The sequence below is a fragment of the Quercus suber genome, unplaced genomic scaffold, assembly GCF_002906115.3.
Source record: "Quercus suber isolate HL8 unplaced genomic scaffold, Cork oak 2.0 scaffold_91, whole genome shotgun sequence".
NCBI classification, from domain to species: Eukaryota; Viridiplantae; Streptophyta; class Magnoliopsida; order Fagales; family Fagaceae; genus Quercus; species Quercus suber.
The window spans coordinates 1623521-1645461 of record NW_027069556.1 but is presented as its reverse complement, the minus strand read 5'-3'; the positions used below and the strand labels follow the sequence as shown (position 1 = coordinate 1645461).

Sequence of the window (21941 nt, the reverse complement as noted above, 5' to 3'; positions counted from 1 at the left end):
AAGAGTTTGCCACTCAAATAAACCTCGTCCGTCCATCAACAAAGACGGACGAGATTCGCTACTAGTACTTCCTCCAATGGATGAGTGAATGAAGGACGAATGCAATCAGGGACAGTAAGAGAGGGACGAGTGTAAGACCCACTCATTCTTCTGCTTTGTACTTTGCCATGGACGGCCACATGAACGAGCCACAGCTAAGCACATTTTCCTTGCACCGTCAGTTGCCCCCTCGTCCATGGGTCGTCCAAGAAAATATAGTAATTTAATTCTCTAGACAGACGAGCTTCTTTCAACGATCAAAGATGCCACGTGTTATAACCTAAATGGTGGCTCATTTCGTCGGTTCATTTTTTCGAGACGAAGACCACGTGTCATCATTTGGTTGGTTGCGTCGTTTCATGTGCTTAGGTTAGCCATCTATAAATAGTGGAATGCCTCCACTGCCCTCCACACTTCTGAGATTTTCCTTCCTTGACATTCATCGTCTAGAGCCTCGTCTAAGAGTTCCCTCGCGTCCATAGTTTTAGTTCGTCCTAGAGCCAAGTATTCCCTCTCTTCTCGTCTTTTAGGTTTTCAAAATTTTCTTTTCAAAAAATGTCAGAAATAACTATCTCTTCGTCTAGCAATAGTACAGAGAAAGTTATAGACGAGTATTATGACAAGAGTAGTGGCAACTCTAGTAATACCAGTAGTAGTAGTAGTAAGGGAAACACCACTGACGAGGAATATGTCTCAGAGGTCCCTGGGCTTCCTTTAGAAGTAGTATAGAAACAATTTAGAAAAACTTTAGGGTCCTAGGTAGGTACCTCGTCTTCCATCCCTCCGTCTAGTCCTTTGGACGATACGGAGATAACTGTATATAGTTGTGCCATAGATATTCCTTCCAAGACGGATGAGGAAAGATTAAACAACCTTAGGGAATGATACCAAATTCCAGACGAGTTTAATCCTAGATTTTCCGTCCGTGGAGAGTGGTGTTGTAATCCCCATTTTGGGATAGGTGTATATGAGGCCTACCTTCTAAGAGGTCTTAGGTTTCCTTTAAATGCTTTTACCAGAGAGTTGTTAGTTAGGTTAGGTTTAGGAGTATGTCAATTCAACCCAAACGCATGGAGATTAATTATCTCTATGCAAATTTTGTGGAGGGAAGTGTTTGGAGGGGATCATCCTATTACTGTGGACGAGTTCCTCTACTGCTACAAACCCTCAAAGATTCATCAATTCCCTGACTTTTATCAATTCACAGCTAGAGGTAAAGATTGTAGGTTGGTGAAATCCTTGGTCTCGTCTGACAGAAAATGGAAGACGGAGTTTTTCTTTGTCTCTAGATTTTGGGCTGGAAATCCTGTAGACGTTGGCCAGGATACTTTTGGTCGTTTTACTAGGGACCTAGGGAACCTTCGTCCTGAGGGTAAGTCCCTTAATTTTCCCCCTCTTCTCTCTCTTTTTATTCATTATTATTATCATTTAACTTCAATTTATTTCATTACAGCCGTTGGATGACCTGCCTTGAGCAAGCTATACTGTGACCGCGTCCACAGGGCTCGTCTACACACAGACAGAGATTTTTATTCCTTAGTCAATCTTAAACGACTAGCCAAGTAGGGGTTAGCCCCTAATCCATCTGACATAGCACTTGCCCACGAGATTACTGTAAGAAAAAGTAAGTTTCAAATTTCAACATTCCTTATATCTTTTATTTTCATTTTCCCTCGTGTCAAAGTAAACTCTCTTCGTCTTTTCTCTTTATAGGAATGGCAACCATGAGAGGTAACAAGGGAAATGAGGTAAGTGGTGAGGGGACTCGTCTTGAGCCTGATCGTCAAGCTCATCCTTTAGCTAGAGATAAAAGGAAGACCATATCCAAAAACTTGGATTTGGAAAATCTCCCTAGTAGACGTGGCAAGAAGATCAAGCATGGCTCGTCCCAAATAGTTAAGCCTACTTCGCTGTCCCACCAGCCAGCCAAAGTTTTTGATGTTGTCTCGTCTACTCCTGTGGAGTCCACCCCGTCCAAGACCCCACTGTCCAAAACTGTGTCAACCTCGTCTCAGCCTTCCCAAAAGGTCTCTTCAAACATTATGGAAAACGAAGACCTGGCCTGGGAACGTTTCAAGAACGCTGTTTCTAACGAAGATATAAACGCCTATTATGACATGTCCCTAAAGGATTTTGAACACTCTAGTGTCCATGACCTTTTGAAGGTAACATTTATTTTCGTCCTAACTAAATGTTCATTCCCCTTTTTTTTTTTTTTTTTTTTACTTTATTTGTTCTTAATTTTTATAAGGCATGTCCAAGTTTATAGCAGCGTCTAGACAGGCCACAGGGTTGGACTAGACGAGGATCTTGTTAGAGACGAGGATACAGGAGTTGAAGGAAGAAGCTAAACAATGGGCTGAGGTGGCTACTAAGACTACGGACGAGGTGAAGGAGTTGAGAACTTTGGTTGAGGACTTAAAGGCTAGTGCTACGGAAAAAGATGCTCGTCTTGAAGACTTGCAAAAAATGAACGACGAGCATAGCATTCTCCTCTCCAAGGCAAAGGAAGATGCAGTGGCTGAATTCAAAGCATCTAAACAATACACTGATGTTTTGGATACCAACTATGCAGCATGGTTTGAAGATTTCAGGATGGACGCTATTGAAAAGTTTCCTGATATGGACTTCAGCTCCATTGTACTCAACTTGAATGCTGCCACCACTAGCTCTCTCCTTCACCTCAGCTCTGAGGACACCAACGTAGAGGATGATGCCACCACCCAACCTCAGGACGACCCCAACATAGATGCCTCAGTTTAAAAAATATCTTGATGACTTAGGGTTTTTTTTTTTTTTTTTTTTATGTAATTCAAGTACATTTACCTTGTCCATGTTTAAGGACGAGTTTTGATAAAACAGTTTAATTTTGTAAGGGTGTTTGGACGTTTCTCGTCTGCCCTTGAAACAATCAAATGAATGTTGTTTCTCTTATATATGCATGGACGAGAGTGTTTATTTTCATATACAAGATTCCTTGTTTTGCTCGTCTACATTTCATATATATATACTTAACCATTTTTATTGGATTCCACTTGAGTGTGATTTGTCCATGTGAAATGGTAAGTAAAAGCATTACTCGTCCTTAGACTTGTCTATGCATTTTGCTCGTCCTTAGACTTGTCTTTGCATTTTGCTCGTTTGTGGACAGTTTTTTTAACAGGTGACTTAACAAGTTCAAGACGTCCATGCTTTTCCTCATCCATGGTATGGTTAGGTATTATGTTTTACCTTGCCCATTTTATGGATGAGCATGCCTTAGACTTGTTTGTAATTTGCTCTTAGGCATGGGCTTCATCTCGTCCTTTGCTTTGGACGAGCATGCCTCAATTTCACTTTCTAGGAAATCTTGAGATTACATCTCCACGTCCAGAGAATTTTCTCGTTTTGAGCTTTTTAGCTCTTTTCAAGAGTCAATATGAACAAAAAGTGGTACTGAAATCATGGATTCACACAACATTATGTACATTCCACAAATATTGTTCACAACATAGATATTGTTCATAGACGAGGCATGTTCTTAAGAAACTAATGCTTGCCTTTAAAGAAAAACAAATACAAGTTAAACCATAATTTTGTCCTTAAGCTCAACATAATAATAAGACAATATAAAAAAACAAGTCTTTTATATAGATAGACAGCCTCCAGACTCGTCCAAAGTTATGGTCATCTAGGCTGGCATTTTACTGGTAGTACCTCCTTAGGTGCTCAACATTCCAAGAATGCTCAAACTTCCTCCCGTCTAAGGCCTCCAAGTAATAAGATCCTTGTCTCTTGCAGTTGACAACTCTGTAGGGGCCTTCCCAATTAGGTCCCAACTTCCCATGAGCTGGGTTCTTTGTGGCTAAGGAGACCCTTTTCAGGACGAGGTCGCCTATATCAAACCGCCTTGGCTTTACCATTGCATCATATTGCCTAGTCATAAGGTTTTTGTACCTTGCCATCCTCTATTCAGCGTCCATCCTCACCTCGTCTATTAGATCGAGGTTCAAACGGAGTTGCTCCTCGTTATCTTTGTCCTGATAGGCTGCCACCCTATGATTGGCCATGTGCACTTCTGCAGATATGACTGCTTCAGTCCCATAGGCTAGCTTGAAAGGAGATTCTCCTATAGGAGTTCTCACTGTCATCCTATATGCCCACAGAACACCTGGTACTTCGTCTGGCCATACTCCCTTTACTCCCTCAAGCCGAGTCTTGATTATTTTTAACAAGGATCGGTTTACAACTTCAGCTTATCCATTTGCTTGTGGGTGGGCAGGTGAGGAGTAGTTATTCTGAATCCCAAAGTGTATGCAAAAATCTTTGAAAAGTGCATTGTCAAATTTTTGTCCGTTATCGGATATCAACACCCTGGGCATGCCAAACCTACGCACAATGTTCTTCCACACAAATTTTTTGACATTTTGTTGTGTGATATTAGCTAAAGGTTCTGCTTCTACCCACTTTGTGAAATAATCGATACCAACCACAAGAAATTTTATTTGCCTTACACCTATTGGAAAAGGATTTAAGATATCTAGTCCCCATTGCACGAAGGGCCATGGGGCCGTCATTGGGGTTAGGTACTCTGATGGTTGTCTAGGGACGTTACTGAACCATTGGCATTGATCGCAGACCTTAACATAGGCCTTAGCATTAGCTTGCATATTTGGCCAGTAATATCCTGCACGGACGACCTTGTGGATGAGTGATCTGGCTCCTGAATGATTGCCACACGCTCCCTCATGAATTTTTTTGAGTATATAGTTCGCTTCATCTAGAGCCAGACACCGGAGATAAGGCTGGGAAAAGCCTCTTTTGTACAGAACCTCGTCCATAAGAATGTACCTGGCTAACCTTACCCTTAACTTTCTTGCTTCGTCTTTTTCTTCTGGAAGTCGTCCATCTTTTAATTATGATACAATTGGAGCCATCCAATTTCCTTTATTTTGCACCTGTTGCACTTCTGGGATGTCTATACTTGGCATATACTGAATCTCATCAAACTTGTCGACGGCTTCACTCGTCGAAGCTTCTTTCGCTAAGGCATCTGCTTCCATATTCTTCTCTCTTGGGATTTGAACGAAGTTAATTTCCTCAAATTTTTTCATAATTCGCATAACCCTGTTAAGATACTTCCTCATTCATTCTTCCTTAGCCTCATACATCCCATTCACCTGGCCCATGATTAGTTGAGAATCTCCCAAGACGAGTATTGACTCAGCTTCCACGGACTTGGCCAATTCCAACCCTTTGAGCAGAGCTTCATACTCAACTTCATTATTGGTTGCTTGGTACTGCAAGCAAACTTTGTGTTTCAGTTTGTCCCCTTCTAGAGATTGCAAAACCACACCTATTCCTCTGGCGTGTTGTGTAGACGATCCATCTACATGGACGATCCATTTCTGGTTGCCTTCCATCTTACTTACATCGTCATAACTTGGGGTGAACTCTGCAATGAAGTCTGCCAGAGCTTGAGCTTTTATGGAATGCCTAGGTTGGTATTTTATGTCAAATTCGCTGAGCTCGACAGCCCATTGAATCAATCGTCCTGCAGCCTCTAATTTTTTCATTGCTTTCTTGAGAGGATGATCCGTTATAACATTGATGACATGAGTTTGGAAGTAATGCCTTAGTTTTCTAGAGGCTGTTATTAGTGCGAAAGCCAACTTTTCCATTAGGGGATATCGGCCTTCTGCTCCCCTCAGTGCTCTACTCGTATAATACACTGGCTTTTGTACTTTCCCTTTCTCTCTTATCAATGCTAAGCTCACGGCATGCGGGGTAATTGCCAGGTATAAAAACAACTCCTCTCCTATCACGGACGGACTCAACAATGGAGCCGTAACGAGGTACGTTTTCAAGTCTTGAAAGGCTCTCTGGCACTCGTCCGTCCACTCAAATGCTTTCTTTAAAACCTTGAAAAATGGTAAACACTTGTCAGTAGCTTTAGAAACAAACTTGTTAAGGGCAGCAACTCGTCCGGTAAGAGATTGGACTTCTTTGATACTCTGTGGAGGCTTCATATCTAGAATTGCTTTTATCTTTTCCGGGTTTGCCTCAATCCCTCTGTGTGAAACCATGAAACCAAGGAATTTCCCTGACGATACTCCGAAAGCACATTTGCTAGGGTTCAACTTCATGTGATACTGCCTTAGTGTGTCAAACGTCTCCTACAGGTCGTCTAGATGCCTTCCCTCGTCCTGTTTTTCACTAGCATGTCATCCACATAGACTTCAACATTCCACCTGATCTGTGGACGAAACATATGGTTAACTAGTCGTTGGTATGTCACTCCAGCATTTTTCAAACCGAAGGGCATTACTTCATAATAGAATAATCCCTGACTAGCGACGAAGGATGTCTTCTCCTGGTCGGCCTTATTCATCCTTATTTAGTTGTATCCTGAGAAAGCATCCATAAAGCTAAGTAATCTATGGCCTGCGGTAGAATCTACCAGTTGGTCAATGCGTGGCAATGGATAGCTATCCTTAGGGCAGGCTTTGTTGAGATCAGTAAAATCTACACACATCCTCCACTTGTTGTTCGCCTTTTTGACCATTACCACATTGGCCAACCAATCTGGATAGTATACTTCCGTTATAAATTTTGCCGCCATCAACTTCTGAACCTCGTCTCTAATAGCATCATCTCTCTCCGGGGCAAACACCATTTTCTTTTGTCGAACTGGCTTTGAGGAAGGACATACGTTTAGATAGTGAGTGATGACGCTAGGATCTATACTCGGCATATCCTCATGAGTCCAAGCAAATACATCAGTGTTTTTTCTCAAAAACTGGATGAGGTCCTCCTTAATTTTTTCTTCTAGATCTGCCCTAATTCTGGTACACCTCTCCGAGTTTGTCTCGTCTAAAGAAACATCTTCCAACACTTCAGCAGGTTCTGCCACGACTCTCTTTTCTTCAATATTCATGGCCTGAATTTGTTCGTTCATGGCCAACATTGCCAAGTAACACTCTCTTGCTGCTAGTTGGTCTCCTTACACTTGTCCTACTCCTTGTTCTGTAGGAAACTTAATCGACAGGTGATAAGTGGATGTAACAGCCTTCCAACTATTTAAAGTTGGCCTTCCAATTATGGCATTGTAGGAGGATGAACAATCTACCATAAGGAAGTTCACCTCCTTGGTGACTTGTTGCGGGTATGCCCCTACTGACACTGGTAATGAAATAATGCCCACAGGTTATACCTTCATTCCACCAAAACCTACTAGGGGGAACTCGCTGGTCGGAGCCGGTCTCGTCCTAACCTCATCTGCTGAAAAGCTGGATAATACAAAATATCAGCCAAACTTCCATTATCTATCAACACCCTTCTAGTCTTGTAGTCAGCAATAAGGAGGGTGATGACAATAGCATCGTCATGAGGGTGATGAATTCTCTCGGCATCCTCGTTCGTGAAGGTGATTGCCTGCTCGTCCGTGGTCTTTACTTTTGGTGATTGTCCAGAGAATTGGACATTTTGCACCACTTTCAATTATGCCTTCTTTGACTTGGACGTCTGTCCTGTAGAACTTCCTCCAAGGATGATTCTTATTTCTTTGAGTGGTGGTCGTGACGATTCCTCTACTTTCCCTTTCAATTTCTCGTCCTTGTGATCTCGTCCAAGGAAATTTCTCAACTTCCCTTGCCTGATAAGATTCTCAATCTGCTGCTTCTAATCAAAGCATTCGTCCGTATCATGCCCATGATCTCTATGGAAGCGACAGTACTTATTCCTATTACGCTTGTTAGGATCTCCCTTCATCTTTTCCGGCCACTTTAAGGAAGGCTCGTCCTTGATTTGCATAAGGACTTGCTCGAGTGGCACGTTCAAAGGGGTGTACTGTTGATTCCGTGCTGAAGGACCTGCTTTCTTCTCTCGGTCCTTCCTATCTTTTGTTCGTCCCTTCTTAAGACGAGGACCTTGTTCCGACTAACGCATTGGATTAGCTTCCACTTTCTCAACTCTCTTCCTCTTCTTAGCTATGATATCATCCTCTGCATTCATAAAGTTCTGGGCTGAATGAACCAATTTAGCCATGGTCTGAGGCGCCTGTTCATATAACTTGTGGATGAACAAATTAGAGTGAACCCCATTATAGAATGCCGCCAAAAGGAGCTTATCATCCACCTCGTCCACCGCCAAGGCATCCTTGTTGAACCGCATGATAAAGGATCGCAAACTTTCATTCTCCTCTTGCTCTATGGTTAGCAAGCTAGACGAAGAACGTTTGTGCCTCTGCCTTCCAATAAAATTATTAACGAACAACTTGCTTAACTCTTCAAAGGACGTTACTGTGTTAGGAGGTATTTTGCTGAACCACACTCGTGCAGGTCCTTTGAGGGTAATAGGGAAAGCTTTGCACATTATTTCATCTGGAACTCCTTGAAAGTGCATGGTAGTTTTGAAGGTGGCAATATTGTTAAAAGGATCCCGCGTCCCATCATACGAATCTAACAAAGGCATCTTGAACTTGGGTGGCAAAGGGTGAGCATTGATGGAAGCCACAAAGGGGGAATCAGTCCTATGAACTAAGTCTTCTACAGGGTTCGTACTCCTCATATTCTCCCTCATCTCGTCCATAACTCTTCTCATTTGATCCATTTCTCTTTCCAAATGAGGTACCCTCCGTGAAGCGGTACCCCTGGACTAGTTTTCAGGTTCAACATTTCTTTCCTCTTCTTGACTCTGGGCCCGTTCTTCAGTGTTCCATTCATGACACTGCTTCCTTGAATCAAGCTGTCTGACCAACTCCTGGTTCTGGCGAGTTAACTCCGCCATAGCAGCGGCCATGGATTGCATGTGCTGGAATGAAGATGGTTGCATGGTGGGTGTTGATTGACGGTCGCGATGAGGGTTACTAGAGGCGTCCCTGCTTTGTTGAGGGCCTGGACTAGTAGCCCTAGATCTTGTTCGAACCATTTCAACCTTTTGTTGGAGAAAGAAATCACAGAACTCAACAAATTTCTTTTCCATAGACGGCGCCAACTGATGAATCCTTGGAAATTAGTGAGCTAAAAGGTTCCTTGGCATTGATGATCTTGAAGGGTGAGTCTTGAAAAGTCAAAGAAGATCAGAGTAGACCGGTGGTGGCCGATCTTGAATCCTCCGATGGTAAAATTAGTGGGTTGAAGTAGAAAAGAAAACACTTCAAAGATTTCACCAATTTTTCTAGAAAATGAAAATGTCTCCACTTACCTCTGTGTAGAAGGGCCTTTATATAGTGTTAGCTTGACAGTTATTTTTCCTATCGTCATAGAGTTTGGAGGATTCAGAGATAACTTCCATAACTGCCATGGAAGTTATCTCATTAGGAATGGTGTTCAACAGTTAACAGAAGGCTTGGTTCACAACAACGTGACTCTTGGCTTTTGGAAGAGTTTGCCACTAAGATAAACCTCGTCCGTCCATCACCAAAGACGGACGAGATTCGCTACTAGTACTTCCCCCAATGGATGAGTGAATGAAGGACGAGTGCAATCAAGGACAGTAAGAGAGGGACGAGTGTAAGACCCACTCATTCTTCTGCTTTGTACTTTGCCATGGACGAGCCACAGCTAAGCACATTTTCCTTGCACCATCAAATATCATAAAAATTGCAAGAAAAAAATATATCAGTACCTCCAAATGTCCTGACTAAACTATTTCCTCTATGTTTAATAAGCCAAACTAACATAGTATATATAAAGTTAAAACTTAGAGAAAATCCAATTAGATTCTAAATTGGATCTAATTGTTGTATAATTTTGCCACATGTGTCCTATCATTTTTTTTTTTTTGGTTCTAGGTGAGTCAATGTTGTGCAAAAGACAAAGTCTAATTAATATAAATAAACTATAGAAAGCCCAATAAAACAAAATAAACTCATGTTGTATATCAAAAAATGGAAAAAAAAAAAAAAGAGTAAAACTTATGTGTGTGTGTGTGTGTATATATATATATATATATGGCAGCCAAAATGGGTAAATACCCATATTTTGAAAAATATGTAGCAATATGTCCTTTTCAAACTATTTTGCAAAATATCCCTTTTTTTAAATAAGTTTTATGAATATTGATTTCGATATCGAATTTGATTTCCTTATGATCGAGTTTTGTGTGATTTCTGCCATGACAAAAGTCATTGATGTGGTGTTCTCGATTAAAAAAAAAAAAAAAAACACATGGAACTCGATTTTGCCAAATCGAGCTCCGTTCAATTTTTTTTTTAAAAAAAGCTCTCTCTCTCTCTCTCTCTCTCTCTCTCATGATTTTCCTTTCTTTCTCTCTTTCTCTTGCTCTTCGATCCTCTCTCTTGCTCACAGTTTTGGATGGCAATAGATTTATGGTTGCTAGGTTTACTTGGTGGTTTTTTGGTTTCCTTTGTTTTTTGTGATGGCTGGGTTTCCTTGGTAGTGGCCTTGATCTATGTTGGTTGACCTCAATGATTTCTGATGGTGGTGCTTGGGCTAGGTTTCAATGGTTGTTGATTGTGGTGGGTGATTGGTTGTTGTGTGGGTTTGTTGGCTATATGGTGAGTTTCAGTGTTACTATGGTGGAGGTTGCAGGCTGTGTGGGTTTACTAGTTGTGTGGGTTTGTTGGAGAAAATGAGAAAAAATCACATCCAATAAAGTAATTCTTATTGCTAATTCAACATGAAATTGTTTCAATTTTTTTAATATTTTTTTATCATTCAGAAAAAACCCATCAACATTTTTGTAATAGAGAAATAATAGAACTCAAAGATTTGTTTGTTTACAACAAACTCAGAGAGTCGATTGTGTACAATAATTTGAGATTGTTTTGTGCTATCTTTCATGTATATGAGGATGGCTTCCAGCATGGACGGAGCTACATATGGACTGGGGGGCAATGACCCCCTCCATATTGTTTTTTATAAATATATATATATATATATATATGTATATATATTAGTATATTAATAGGTACTAATTTTAGCAATTTTGTTTAATAAAATTACACTTCTTTTTGATGAGATAATAAAATTACACTTTGCTCCCCTTAACAATGTCATCAATTCTTTTAAGAGTAATATTATTATCACAAACTTTTTTACAACATTTTTAGAAACTATTGTGGTAGCAAATTATTATTGGTTCGCACACTTGCATCACTTTATACTTACCAATAACTACTCACCACATTAGCAATTTATAAAAATTTTGTAGTTTTAGAATTTTCTACCTTTTAAAGGCCATAAAAAATTAATAGATTAAATTTAAAACAAAATATACACGCCTAAAAAAATAATTTCAACAGCAAAAATTACCAATGATAAAGCTAACAAAAATTATACCCAATCAACCTATTTTACTCAAAATAAACAACCTGATGCTTCAGAAAGTTTTAAACAAAAATCTATGGTGGTTAAGTAGTAGAGTCAAATGCTAGAGTCATCGCACATAGCGAACAATAGAGTCGCCTCTCCTAACTCCAAGTTCTGGCCCTGTCCCTAGCTTCTAGAGAATCAACAGTCCACCATCACCATAGCCAGCAACCCTAGTGGCCACAATATGATAGACCAATGTCTTTCAAAGTTATTCTTTTTGTTTTTAGGTAAACCACCATTAACCATTAGTTTAACCACAATTAAATGTGCTAAGTTGAATTTATAAGTTTTAATTGAGGTAGTACATTTTGGGCCTTTCCTTTTTTCCTTGCATCAGTGCGAGAATCTAAGAAACAGAAAGAAAGATCAATAATAGCCTCTAAGGTACTACTACACAAAACAACTAGACCATTGCTCTCAGTATTGATCTCTTTTTAATTTTTTTATCAAAGAACTTAAGGTTACATATATCGAGTTGTATTTTAAAAAGAAATTGTACCAAACTCAATTTTTCTAAAAATTGAGTTCTTCGGAAAAGTCACATTAGCAACATCCACCATGGCACAAAGCACATGTAGTTTGATTTTAATGATATCCAATTTAGAAAAACTCAATTTTACCAAAATTGAGTTTCAAAACAAGAACATTTTGCTAAATAGTTTTTTTTTTTTTAAATGACATTTTACTACATATTTTTCCAAATTGTGGTGTGTTTGGATGACATAATTAAGGCATTTGAATATGGATTTGAATTTAAGTGATTAAAATCTAAATAACTTGTTTAAAAAGTTTTAAAAAATGTCAAGGATTTAGATTTGACAAATCCAACAAGGATTTTAAACTTTTAAAATTCTTGAATTTGAAATAACTCCTAAAATCAATATATTTAAAATCTTTTGATTTCAAATCTATTAATTTCAAATTCAGATCCAAGTTTTCAAATGCATCCTAGGGTTACTTATCCACTTTGGCCTCTTTATAGCTTAAAAATATGTAACTTTTATGCTAGGTATAATTTATTATTATTATTTTTTTTTTATAAAATACACGGAATATAATTTGAATCATTTATATTTATAATTGTACTGTGCTCATGACCTGTATGTTAATACTAAACGAGCGGGTGAGATATAAAGTTGAGGATCAAACAATTTATTATTATTAATTTTTTTTTTTTTTTTAACTTATCAAAATTTTACATCTCACAGTCACAACTCACAACTCACAGGTACTATATCGTAATAATCACATGAATACATGGAACCCGAAAAGTATTACTAACTCGAGTTAAGTTAGAACTCACCACAAAACACTTTTATAACTTATCACCGAATCTAGAAACCATCGAAGTTAAACACTTTTCACTAAGTACATATCGCCGAATCTAAAAACCAGTTTGGTCGGCGTACGATGATGTTTTATTTTCCACACTCTCCGGGAAAGCATAGACTATGATCGGGGGGGAATGGGCAAAATAAATGTGAAAATGATTTATATATAGTTAGTTAGGCAGCGCTTGAAACTATAAGGGAAAGTAGACATCTCGAGTTTTAGAAAATCGAGATCCAATCTCGAGTTTTAGAAACTCGAGTTTCATGCAAAAAAAATTTTAGTTTTATCGCCTCTATAGTGACGTTTTTAAGTCCTATAGTGACGTTTTAAAGCCCTATAGCGGCGTTTTTCTGCAAAATTTTTTCATAAGTGTTCAATATCAGGTTCGGGTAGCCCTATAGTGGCGTTTTTATGTCCTATACTGACGTTTTAAAGCCCTATAGCGGCGTTTTTCTGCTAAATTTTTTTATAAACCCATTTTTAAGTCCTATAGTGACGTTTTTAAGCCCTATAGTGACGTTTTCGGAACTCGAGTTTTTAAAACTCGATTTTCTCTTGGATTTTTTTTTTTACAATCAAGCCTTAAAAACTTGATTTTTTTCTTGGAACTCGAGTTTTAGACACTCGAGATGCTAGTTTTCAATATTCTTCTGCAACGTGACAACTAACTAAATTTTTTAATATTTATTGTTATTTAGAAAAAAAATTCCTATGATCGGTCTCTCTGCTATTTAAAAAGGTAAAAAAAAAACTCTGTTTCATCTGATTTTTATTATCAGAACTTTCATCTTTCTCTCTCTGAGTGATACTTTGATGTGATGCAAAAACCATACAGGTAGTAAAGGTAGCTTCTTTTGTATTGTCTGAATTTATATTGATTAATCTTCGTGCTCTGTTTGGTTGCTGAGACACAGAAATTTGGTATTTAATTGAGAGAAATCAATTTTACTGTCACAAGAGGAGGTCTATTTTATGATTGTCACAATTTTGTGGAATCCCTTTTCATCCTATTTGCTTTTCAAAACTTTTGAGACGTTTAGGCCTCTGAATTTCATGCTTTGTGTTTTCTAAGAGAAAATTATATTTTGGAGAATTTAATGCTGTGGCTGTGCAAAGGCCTAGGTAACTGAGTTTAGAAAGGAATTTGAGGGACTAAAAAAGGCTAGAAACAGAGAGCATTAGGGTGGGAAGATCAGTTGTCTATGTATGTGATGTAAGTGTAGAATTTGAGATAGGGGATGGGGTTGTAGTTATAAGAGAGGAGGCACATATTTCTTTTAATACATTTTTTTTAAAATAAAAAGATAAGCTTTAAAATATTTTTGCAGGCACTTACAAGAAAAAAAAAATTAGATTCTATCATACAACAACAGACAATAAACAAAGTAGTAAAGATAGATTCTTTTTTTTTTTTTTTTTTGGAATTTATATAGATTAATCTTCTTGCTCTGTTAAATTTTTTTTAAACCCCCCCCCCCCCCCTTTTTTTTTTAACTTATCAAATTTTTACATCTCACAAGTTACAAGTCACAAGTCACGAGTCACAAGTCTGAAGACTCTAAAGTCAGAACCATGCAATAATTACATGAATGCATGGAAACCCAAAGGTGGTGTTTGGTACGGTGGAATCCACATTACTTCTGGCATCTAAATTCCTAAGAATGTGATTCCTAGGAATCACATTTCTAAGAATGTAGCTATTTCTATATTTGGTTTCACTGGGAATCTCTTAAGATTCTTAGGAATGTGAGATGATAATGTTTGGTTTATCATAAGAATCTTAAATGAATTATTTATTTTTTCCATTTTATTTTTAGATTTAAATGTGAACTACCAAGTCCTTTTAAAAAAAATCTTCCACTAAATAAATAATGAAAAACCAAATATAAACTATTAATTATGACAAATTCATTAAAATTATTTATTTTCCGTGAAAATAAATCCATTAATAATTTGTTCAGTAATACACACACAACAGCAAAAGTGAATACCTAGCAATAATGGAGAGTCCCTTCAAATCTTTTTTTTTTTTTTTTTTTCACACGTGAAACCTAAATAAAACTTTGTTAAAGAATATATCAACAGAGTTGTCTATCCTATTTATATTATTTTGGCAGAAAAAGATAAAGACAAAGGAAAAGATATTGATTATTTGTTTTATATTTTATCTTAATTGCTTAAATAATAAAGAAAAATTGTTAAAATTGTCAATTTATAAAAAATACAATTTTTTTTTAAGATTGGAAATCTAGATTCCTATTTGTTTTAAAGGAAATCCATATTCTTACTGAGAGGGGTTTAAGGGGGAAATCCAAATTCTCCTGGCATCTGATTCCCTAGCATGATTTTCAACCAAACATAAAAATCTTTAAACATTCTTAAGAATTCTAAAACATTACTCCATAACAATTATCACATAAAAGTAATACTAACTCGAGTTAAGTTAGAACTCACCACAGCCACCTATCACTTATCACCGAATCTAGAAACCATCGAAGTAAAAAAATAATAATAATAATAAAATAAAATTCACCCAGTACATATCGCCGAATCTAAAAACCAGTTTGGTCGGCGTACGATGATGTTTTATTTTCCACACTCTCCGGAAAACATAGACTATGATCGGTCTCTCTGCTATTTAAAAAGGTAAAAAAAAAAAAAAAAACTCTCTGTTTCATCTGATTTTTATTATCAGATCTGCCATCTTTCTCTGTCTGAATGATACTTTGATGTGATGCAAACACCATACAGGTAGTAAAGATAGCTTCTTTTGTATTGTTTGAATTTATATTGATTAATCTTCATGCTCTGTTTGGTTGCTGAGACACAGAAATTTGGTATTTAATTGAGAGAAATCAATTTTACTATCACAAGAGGAGGTCTATGTTATGATTGTCACAATTTTATGGAATCCCTTTTCATCCTATTTGTTTTTCAAAACTTTTGAGACGTTTAGGCCTCTGAATTTCATGCTTTGTGTTTTCTAAGACAAAACTATATTTTGGAGAATTTAATGCTGTGGCTGTGCAAAGGCCTCGGTGACTGAGTTTAGAAAGGAATCTGAGGGACTAAAAAAGGCTAGAAACTGGGAGCATTAGGGTGGGAAGATCAGTTGTCTATGTATGTGATGTAAGTGTAGAATTTGAGATAGGGGATGGGGTTGTAGTTATAAGAGAGGAGGCACATATTTCTTTTAATACATTTAAAAAAATAAAATAAAAAAGATAAGCTTTAAAATATTTTTACACGTACTTGTAAGGAAAAAAAAAAGATTCTATCATACAACAACAGACAATAAACAAAGCCTTAGTCACAAAAGAGTGGCTATCATGTTTTTATGTATTATGAGAATATGCCACTGTGCTATCATTCCAATGGAATTTCTTCTTCCCACAAGAATTGGTGGCGGGTGTGGTTGTGGTTTCAAAACTTATTAGACAAAGTGTGAATTTTGCTGCATATTTATGTAACAATATGGTGGATTATCTATGTTGATTGTCTTCTTTGAATACTAGGCTTTTGCAATTATCTAGTCTAAAGAGGAAAGAGGGTTGCCTTTCTTAAGTAGGGTGCACTAAATATCCATAATTACAACAAAAAAAAAAAAAAATCTGCTTTGCTAGGACGGTAAAAAGGGATACATATAGTTGAGCCTAGTGCTTGAAAGACAAAATTAATTCATGGAGCCAACTTAGTTGAGTTATGTTGATTATAGCTTTATTTTATATGAATCACTTTATTTGAATTTATTTGAATGATTTTACATATGTCTTCAATACAAAATTCATATTTGGTTTGTATTATTTGTATTAGCTTATGACCTCATGCATATGCATGGGAAAATTAATAACGATCACAATCGCATACTATTTACATTATTTAATGTCTTTTTAATAGCAATCCTCGATTCTTATAGTGTTGTAAATAGCTAAACCAAAATTAAGAAATTGAATTGAACACTTGTCATCAAATTAGACTCTAATTAAAATCTAATTAGAATCTAATTGGATTTTCCTTAGTTTTGCTTTAAGAGGTTTGATTGTTATTATTGTAGTTTTCTTGGTTTTTGTGTCAAGTGTTAATACATCATTCATTTTGGCACAAAAATTAAAAATTTTAAATGGGACATGAGGGTCAAAATGCTTGTGTGGGAAAATGCTTCAAATTATGCATCCTCCATACTTTGTAGAAAATAGAGAAGCATTATGGGAAAATGCTTGTATACAATAATAAATTATTCCAGTGAAATATGTCTATGAAATGTGTTTTATGTGACCCATAACATATAATGGAATCTAGAGAATAAATAAAACACTCCATATGTCTTCCATTCTGCTTCTTCAATTGGAGTCAAATCTCAATATAGGACAAAGGCGAACCATATTTACTGGTCTTGAAAACTGTATTAATTGGGACATTAGTTTGGACCTCTGTAATTTTGTAACAATTTGGTGTCACTGCAGATTTTGAAGTGATTCTCTCTGTTATGACTTGGGTTTATACTTTATAGTAATACTTTCTTGTTTGTGTCATTTGCAGCTTGTTATGACTTGGGATTTTGTTCATAAGAAAAATGGAAGTCATTTTTTCAAATGAAGATTTAGCAATGGAAATTTTAATTCGCTTGTCACCTAAGAACCTTTTAAGGTACAAGTGTGTCTCCAAGAGGTGGACAAGCCTTATATCTGATCCATCCTTTGTGCGTATTCACCATCAGAGGTCAAGATGCATTTCGGGACTCCTTGTTCAAGAGTTTAAGGAGTATGGGGGGAATTTTCGTGGAGATGATTATTTCCTTTACGCTAGTGTTAATGGTGAATTGGGCATATCTAAATTGATGGATGAAAGTTTCCCTCAACCGACTTCTGTCATTATGGCTTCATGTGATGGACTCATCTGTTATAGAAGTCGTTGAACTAGGGATGTAGAGGTGCTGGACATAGTTGTTTGGAACCCAATGACCCAGGAACGGTTAACCTTGAGACCCACTGACTGTCATCGGAGACAGGGAAATGGAAAACTTCCCTTGAAGTGTGCACGTGCCATTGCAAGGATGAGCTTCTCAAGAACAAACATATTTTTGTTAATGGAAGGTTTTACTGGTTGACGAGGAATCAGACCATTATCACTTTTGAGGTGGATGAGGAGTTATCTGGAGTCATTACAGTACCAGGTTCTAAGTGTTTGGAAGGAGGTGCAAGACTGGCTTGCCTTGGGGATTCAGATGGTTATCTTCATTATGTGTGTGTAGATATGCCTGAACTTAGGGTCTGGATGTTAACAGATCCTTGCAAGCCCATTTGGGTTCTTAAGCACCATATAAATATAGATCAATTTGGTGAAGAATCAAGGGATCATTATAACCATCATGTACGGCACTCTCCTGAAATGACTGGGGATTCTTTTGTAGTGGACGCTCAAACTTTCCATGATGAAGTTGTGTATTTGTCTATACGAGGTAGGTTATGTTCGTACGATTTCAAAACTGGAAGGCTAAGATTCTTCTTTAATGGTTTGTACCTGAGGCATATGACTAAAGTTCAGGCCACTGTGCTCCCCATATACACCAACCTTGGCAACAATTGGCATTCCCTGGTTGAAACAGAATTCTGGTAATGCTTCTATTTCTTTTGCTTCAACATCTTTTAATTACCAAGGAAGACCTAGAGAAAAATTGAAAGAACCCTTTAAGGTCACCACATTTTTAAACTGCTGCTCATTGAAATGGAAGTAGTCAGTGCATTTATATAAATTAGTAAGCATGGACCGGTCAATTTCATTGGCCTAAGTTTTTTTTTTTTTTTGACATGGCCCCATGGGGGATGCTGTTTGCCTGCGGTACTAATTTCTACTTATTTATTTCTTCTTGTATTGGTTGCTAAGATTATATGGGATTTGTTGAACTTTTGGTTTCCATGTAATTTTGACCGTTAACTTCTAATTTTTAACCAATTGATAGAGCATGAGCATATTGCTTTGCATGTTTATTGCAGATCAATTGTAAGAAATTTTTTGCATCTTTACAGTTTTCATTTTCCTAGTTAAAATGAGATTGCGGGTTTTCTTTTTTAGTTGAATTTGGATTTTACAATGTTTCCCTTTTTCTAGTTGAATTAGGATTCTGTGTTGTTTTTCTTTTCCTAGTTGAAGTAGAATTTTGTTATTTCTTTTCTTAAAGGAGTAGGAGAAAATATCTACATTCTCTTTTGGGAGTGATGGACCTGATGGATTCAGGTTCTTTTAAAAAAAAAAAAAAATTACTGGTTAGTTGTGCAACAAAATGTGTGCTTGGCAGTGACTTCCTTATTCCAATCTAATGGATTTCTTGGAGAAGAAAATTCCACTATGATTAATTTGATCCCCAATGTTGAGAACCCGTCAAGAGTTGATGATTACAGACATATATCATGTTGTAATGTGCAATTTAAGTGTATTTCCAAAATCCTTGCTAATAGACTCTATGGCTGCTAGAATGAAAAAATTGAATCTGACTCTTTTTTTTTTTTTTTTTTTTTTCTTTTAACTGACCTTGTCAAGGGGATGAGTATCTCTGAAAACATCCTGCTTGCTCATGAGTTGGTGAGGGGTTGTCACTGCAAATTTAGGGGTGGAAAAATTGATCCGAAAGTGCAACTGCTTTATAATCGATTGCGAATTCTCAAAAACCAAACGATCCACCAAAGCCAATCAATGATATAAAATAGACTGTAAGTGGTTAAAATTTGTTAAACCAAGTGTCAATAGCATTCAATAAAAAAAACCAAGTACTAATCAGGCTTTAAAATGATTTGTTAATGTAGAAATCTACAAGAGACTATGAGAGAACATGGGGCCGAAGAACACAGTTGAGAGTTAAAAACATACCAAATATCAACAATTCAATTTGAATAGTTGATCCAAATAGATCATAAAATATTAAATTGACCCAAAAAAAATTTCTTCTTAATGTTCCGAATAAAAAGCCCAAACTTTGGCCTTAGCATTATCGCATACTATGAAGCTCTTTTTTTTGGGGAGGGGAGGGGGGAGATTTACATGTTTTCCTATAAAAACTAAGCATTGACTGATGGACAACCCAATTGCAATAAAATAAAGTAAATAATTACACTTTTTAACGTGAAATTTTATAGTTCACAATTACAAAAAGAATGTAAAAAAATAAAAATAAATTTAAAAAAAAAAAAAGGAAAAAAATCTATTCACTCATGCAACTCACTCATATACAAAAAAACAATAACCTTTAATTGAAAGGAAAAAAAGCGGGGGAGGGGGGCAGGGTTTTAAAAAAACAAAGAGGATAAGAAAATGGCGTCATCTCTTGAATCTTTTTCATTGTCTGATTTCAATTTCATTTGGTCCTTAGTTCCTTCTCCACTCTCCCCTCCATAAAAGCAAATATACAACAACTGCAATTGCCCCAATAACAGCAATTGCTTACCTTTGGTTCTGGATTTGTCCCCTCCTTCCTAGGGTTTTTAATCTAATCATTTAGGGTTCAAATCCCTCTTGTCCTAATCATCTTATCATAAAAAATAAAAAGTTATTGTAACCATTTTTTTAGATAGTTAGTAATTCAAAAAAAAAAAAAAAAAAGTAAAATTGGCGAGTCTAGCTCACGAGTCTAAAAATCATCTTATCATAAAAAATAAAAAGTTATTGTAACCATTTTTTTAGATAGTTAGTAATTCAAAAAAAAAAAAAAAAAAGTAAAATTGGCGAGTCTAGCTCACGAGTCTAAAGCTGCCCTTTAGCTTCATACCTCAGGTGGTTACAAACATGCGCGCGCGCGCGTGCACACACACACACACACACACACACACATATATATATATATATTTTTTTTTTTTTACTGGATAACAACTCAAAGAGTTCTATCAAAAAGGAGAAGAAAAAAAAAATCAAAGAGGCTCAAGGTGAGAATAATATATTAATCTCTCTCTCTCTCTCTCTCTCTCTCTCTCTCTCTAAATAAAAGGCGAGATGTCTCTCTACTTAGGGCCCAAACCCAATACAGGGCCAACGGATAGCAGAGATGGGCACAAGCCCATATCAAGTACAAACTAAGTTGCCGAGTGGTGCCATTCAATCCATACTGTTGCACTTGAGGGTATACACTTACATTACAAAATATTTTGTTAAGTATTTGTTGCACACGTCTTTTAAAATTAAACCCACGTTTTCTGTTGTAAAAGTAGAACACTTGTGTGTGAGCACACACACACACGTATGTAATAAGTTTTAGCCAAATAATTTCTCCCTGTCTACAAGCTAGATAATGATTTTGTTTTTCATCTGTCTACTGGCAACAATGAGAACACCTTGATAGAGTAGAGTATGTGCACTCACTCATTTGTGTTATTACAATAACCAATTGTTTTAACATTTATTCCAGACTAATTACATATGCAACTTTTCTTCCTCACAAGTATGCAAAATATTTTCCCAAGAAAAGAGGATTCGTGAGGCACAATCACCATGTACAAACAAGTTGACATACTCAGAAAATCTTATAGTTAAATAGTATTATTTGATTTCCTTTATAAGGAGAACCAAGATTCAAATCCTCCCTTACTATTTGTTGTAACAATTGAACTTTTTTTTTTTCAAAAAAAAAAAGAAGATGAAATAAAGAAGATAATTTGTTGTCTTTAGTACACATTAGAATAATGATCATGTCCTATGTATATATTCACTAATCAAAGAGTTATTATATTCAAAATCTATGTAATTTTTTATTTATTTTTTTTATTATTATTTAGTAGTTAATAGTTACATGCAATAAAAAAAGGTTATTGAAATAAATTGATAGTCTAATTTAAAATCTAAAAGTTAAAAAAAAAAATTAGAGAAATAAGTTTTAGAGAGAGGAAAAAAGATATTAACAATTTTCTTTTGACAATTAACTCGCTCCCTTGAAATATGAATTATCTTACTTATTCAATGTTATTTTGGATCTTATTTGCATATTCTATCATGCTTGATACATTCGTGAGCCCAAATCTTTCGTCTCATTTTTCTTGCTCTGCTCTATACTCCACTAATAAAAGTATGTCATATGTCCACCCATTTAATTAAATCCTACCATTAAGAGTTTTCTTATTTCAACTATTAAAAAAAAAAAAAAAAAAAAAACCCAACACCCCCCCATTTTTTTTTTTTTTTTTTTTTTTACTTAGGTATTTTTTATCAAATTTTCTGGACATAGAATAGTCTATGATGTAGTAAATGCCGTTGAAGCTAAGTTATTTTAGTTAG

At 36.3% G+C, this 21941-nt stretch overlaps 1 long non-coding RNA gene across 1 annotated transcript; it reads left to right on the top strand.

Moving 5' to 3' along the window:
* The first annotated feature begins 15132 nt into the window (after positions 1-15132).
* Positions 15133-18678, top strand: LOC112034367 (uncharacterized). The gene is made up of 2 exons (XR_002885351.2): positions 15133-15332; positions 17226-18678. It is a non-coding gene; the product is annotated as an uncharacterized LOC112034367 (long non-coding RNA).
* The last annotated feature ends 3263 nt before the right edge of the window (positions 18679-21941 follow it).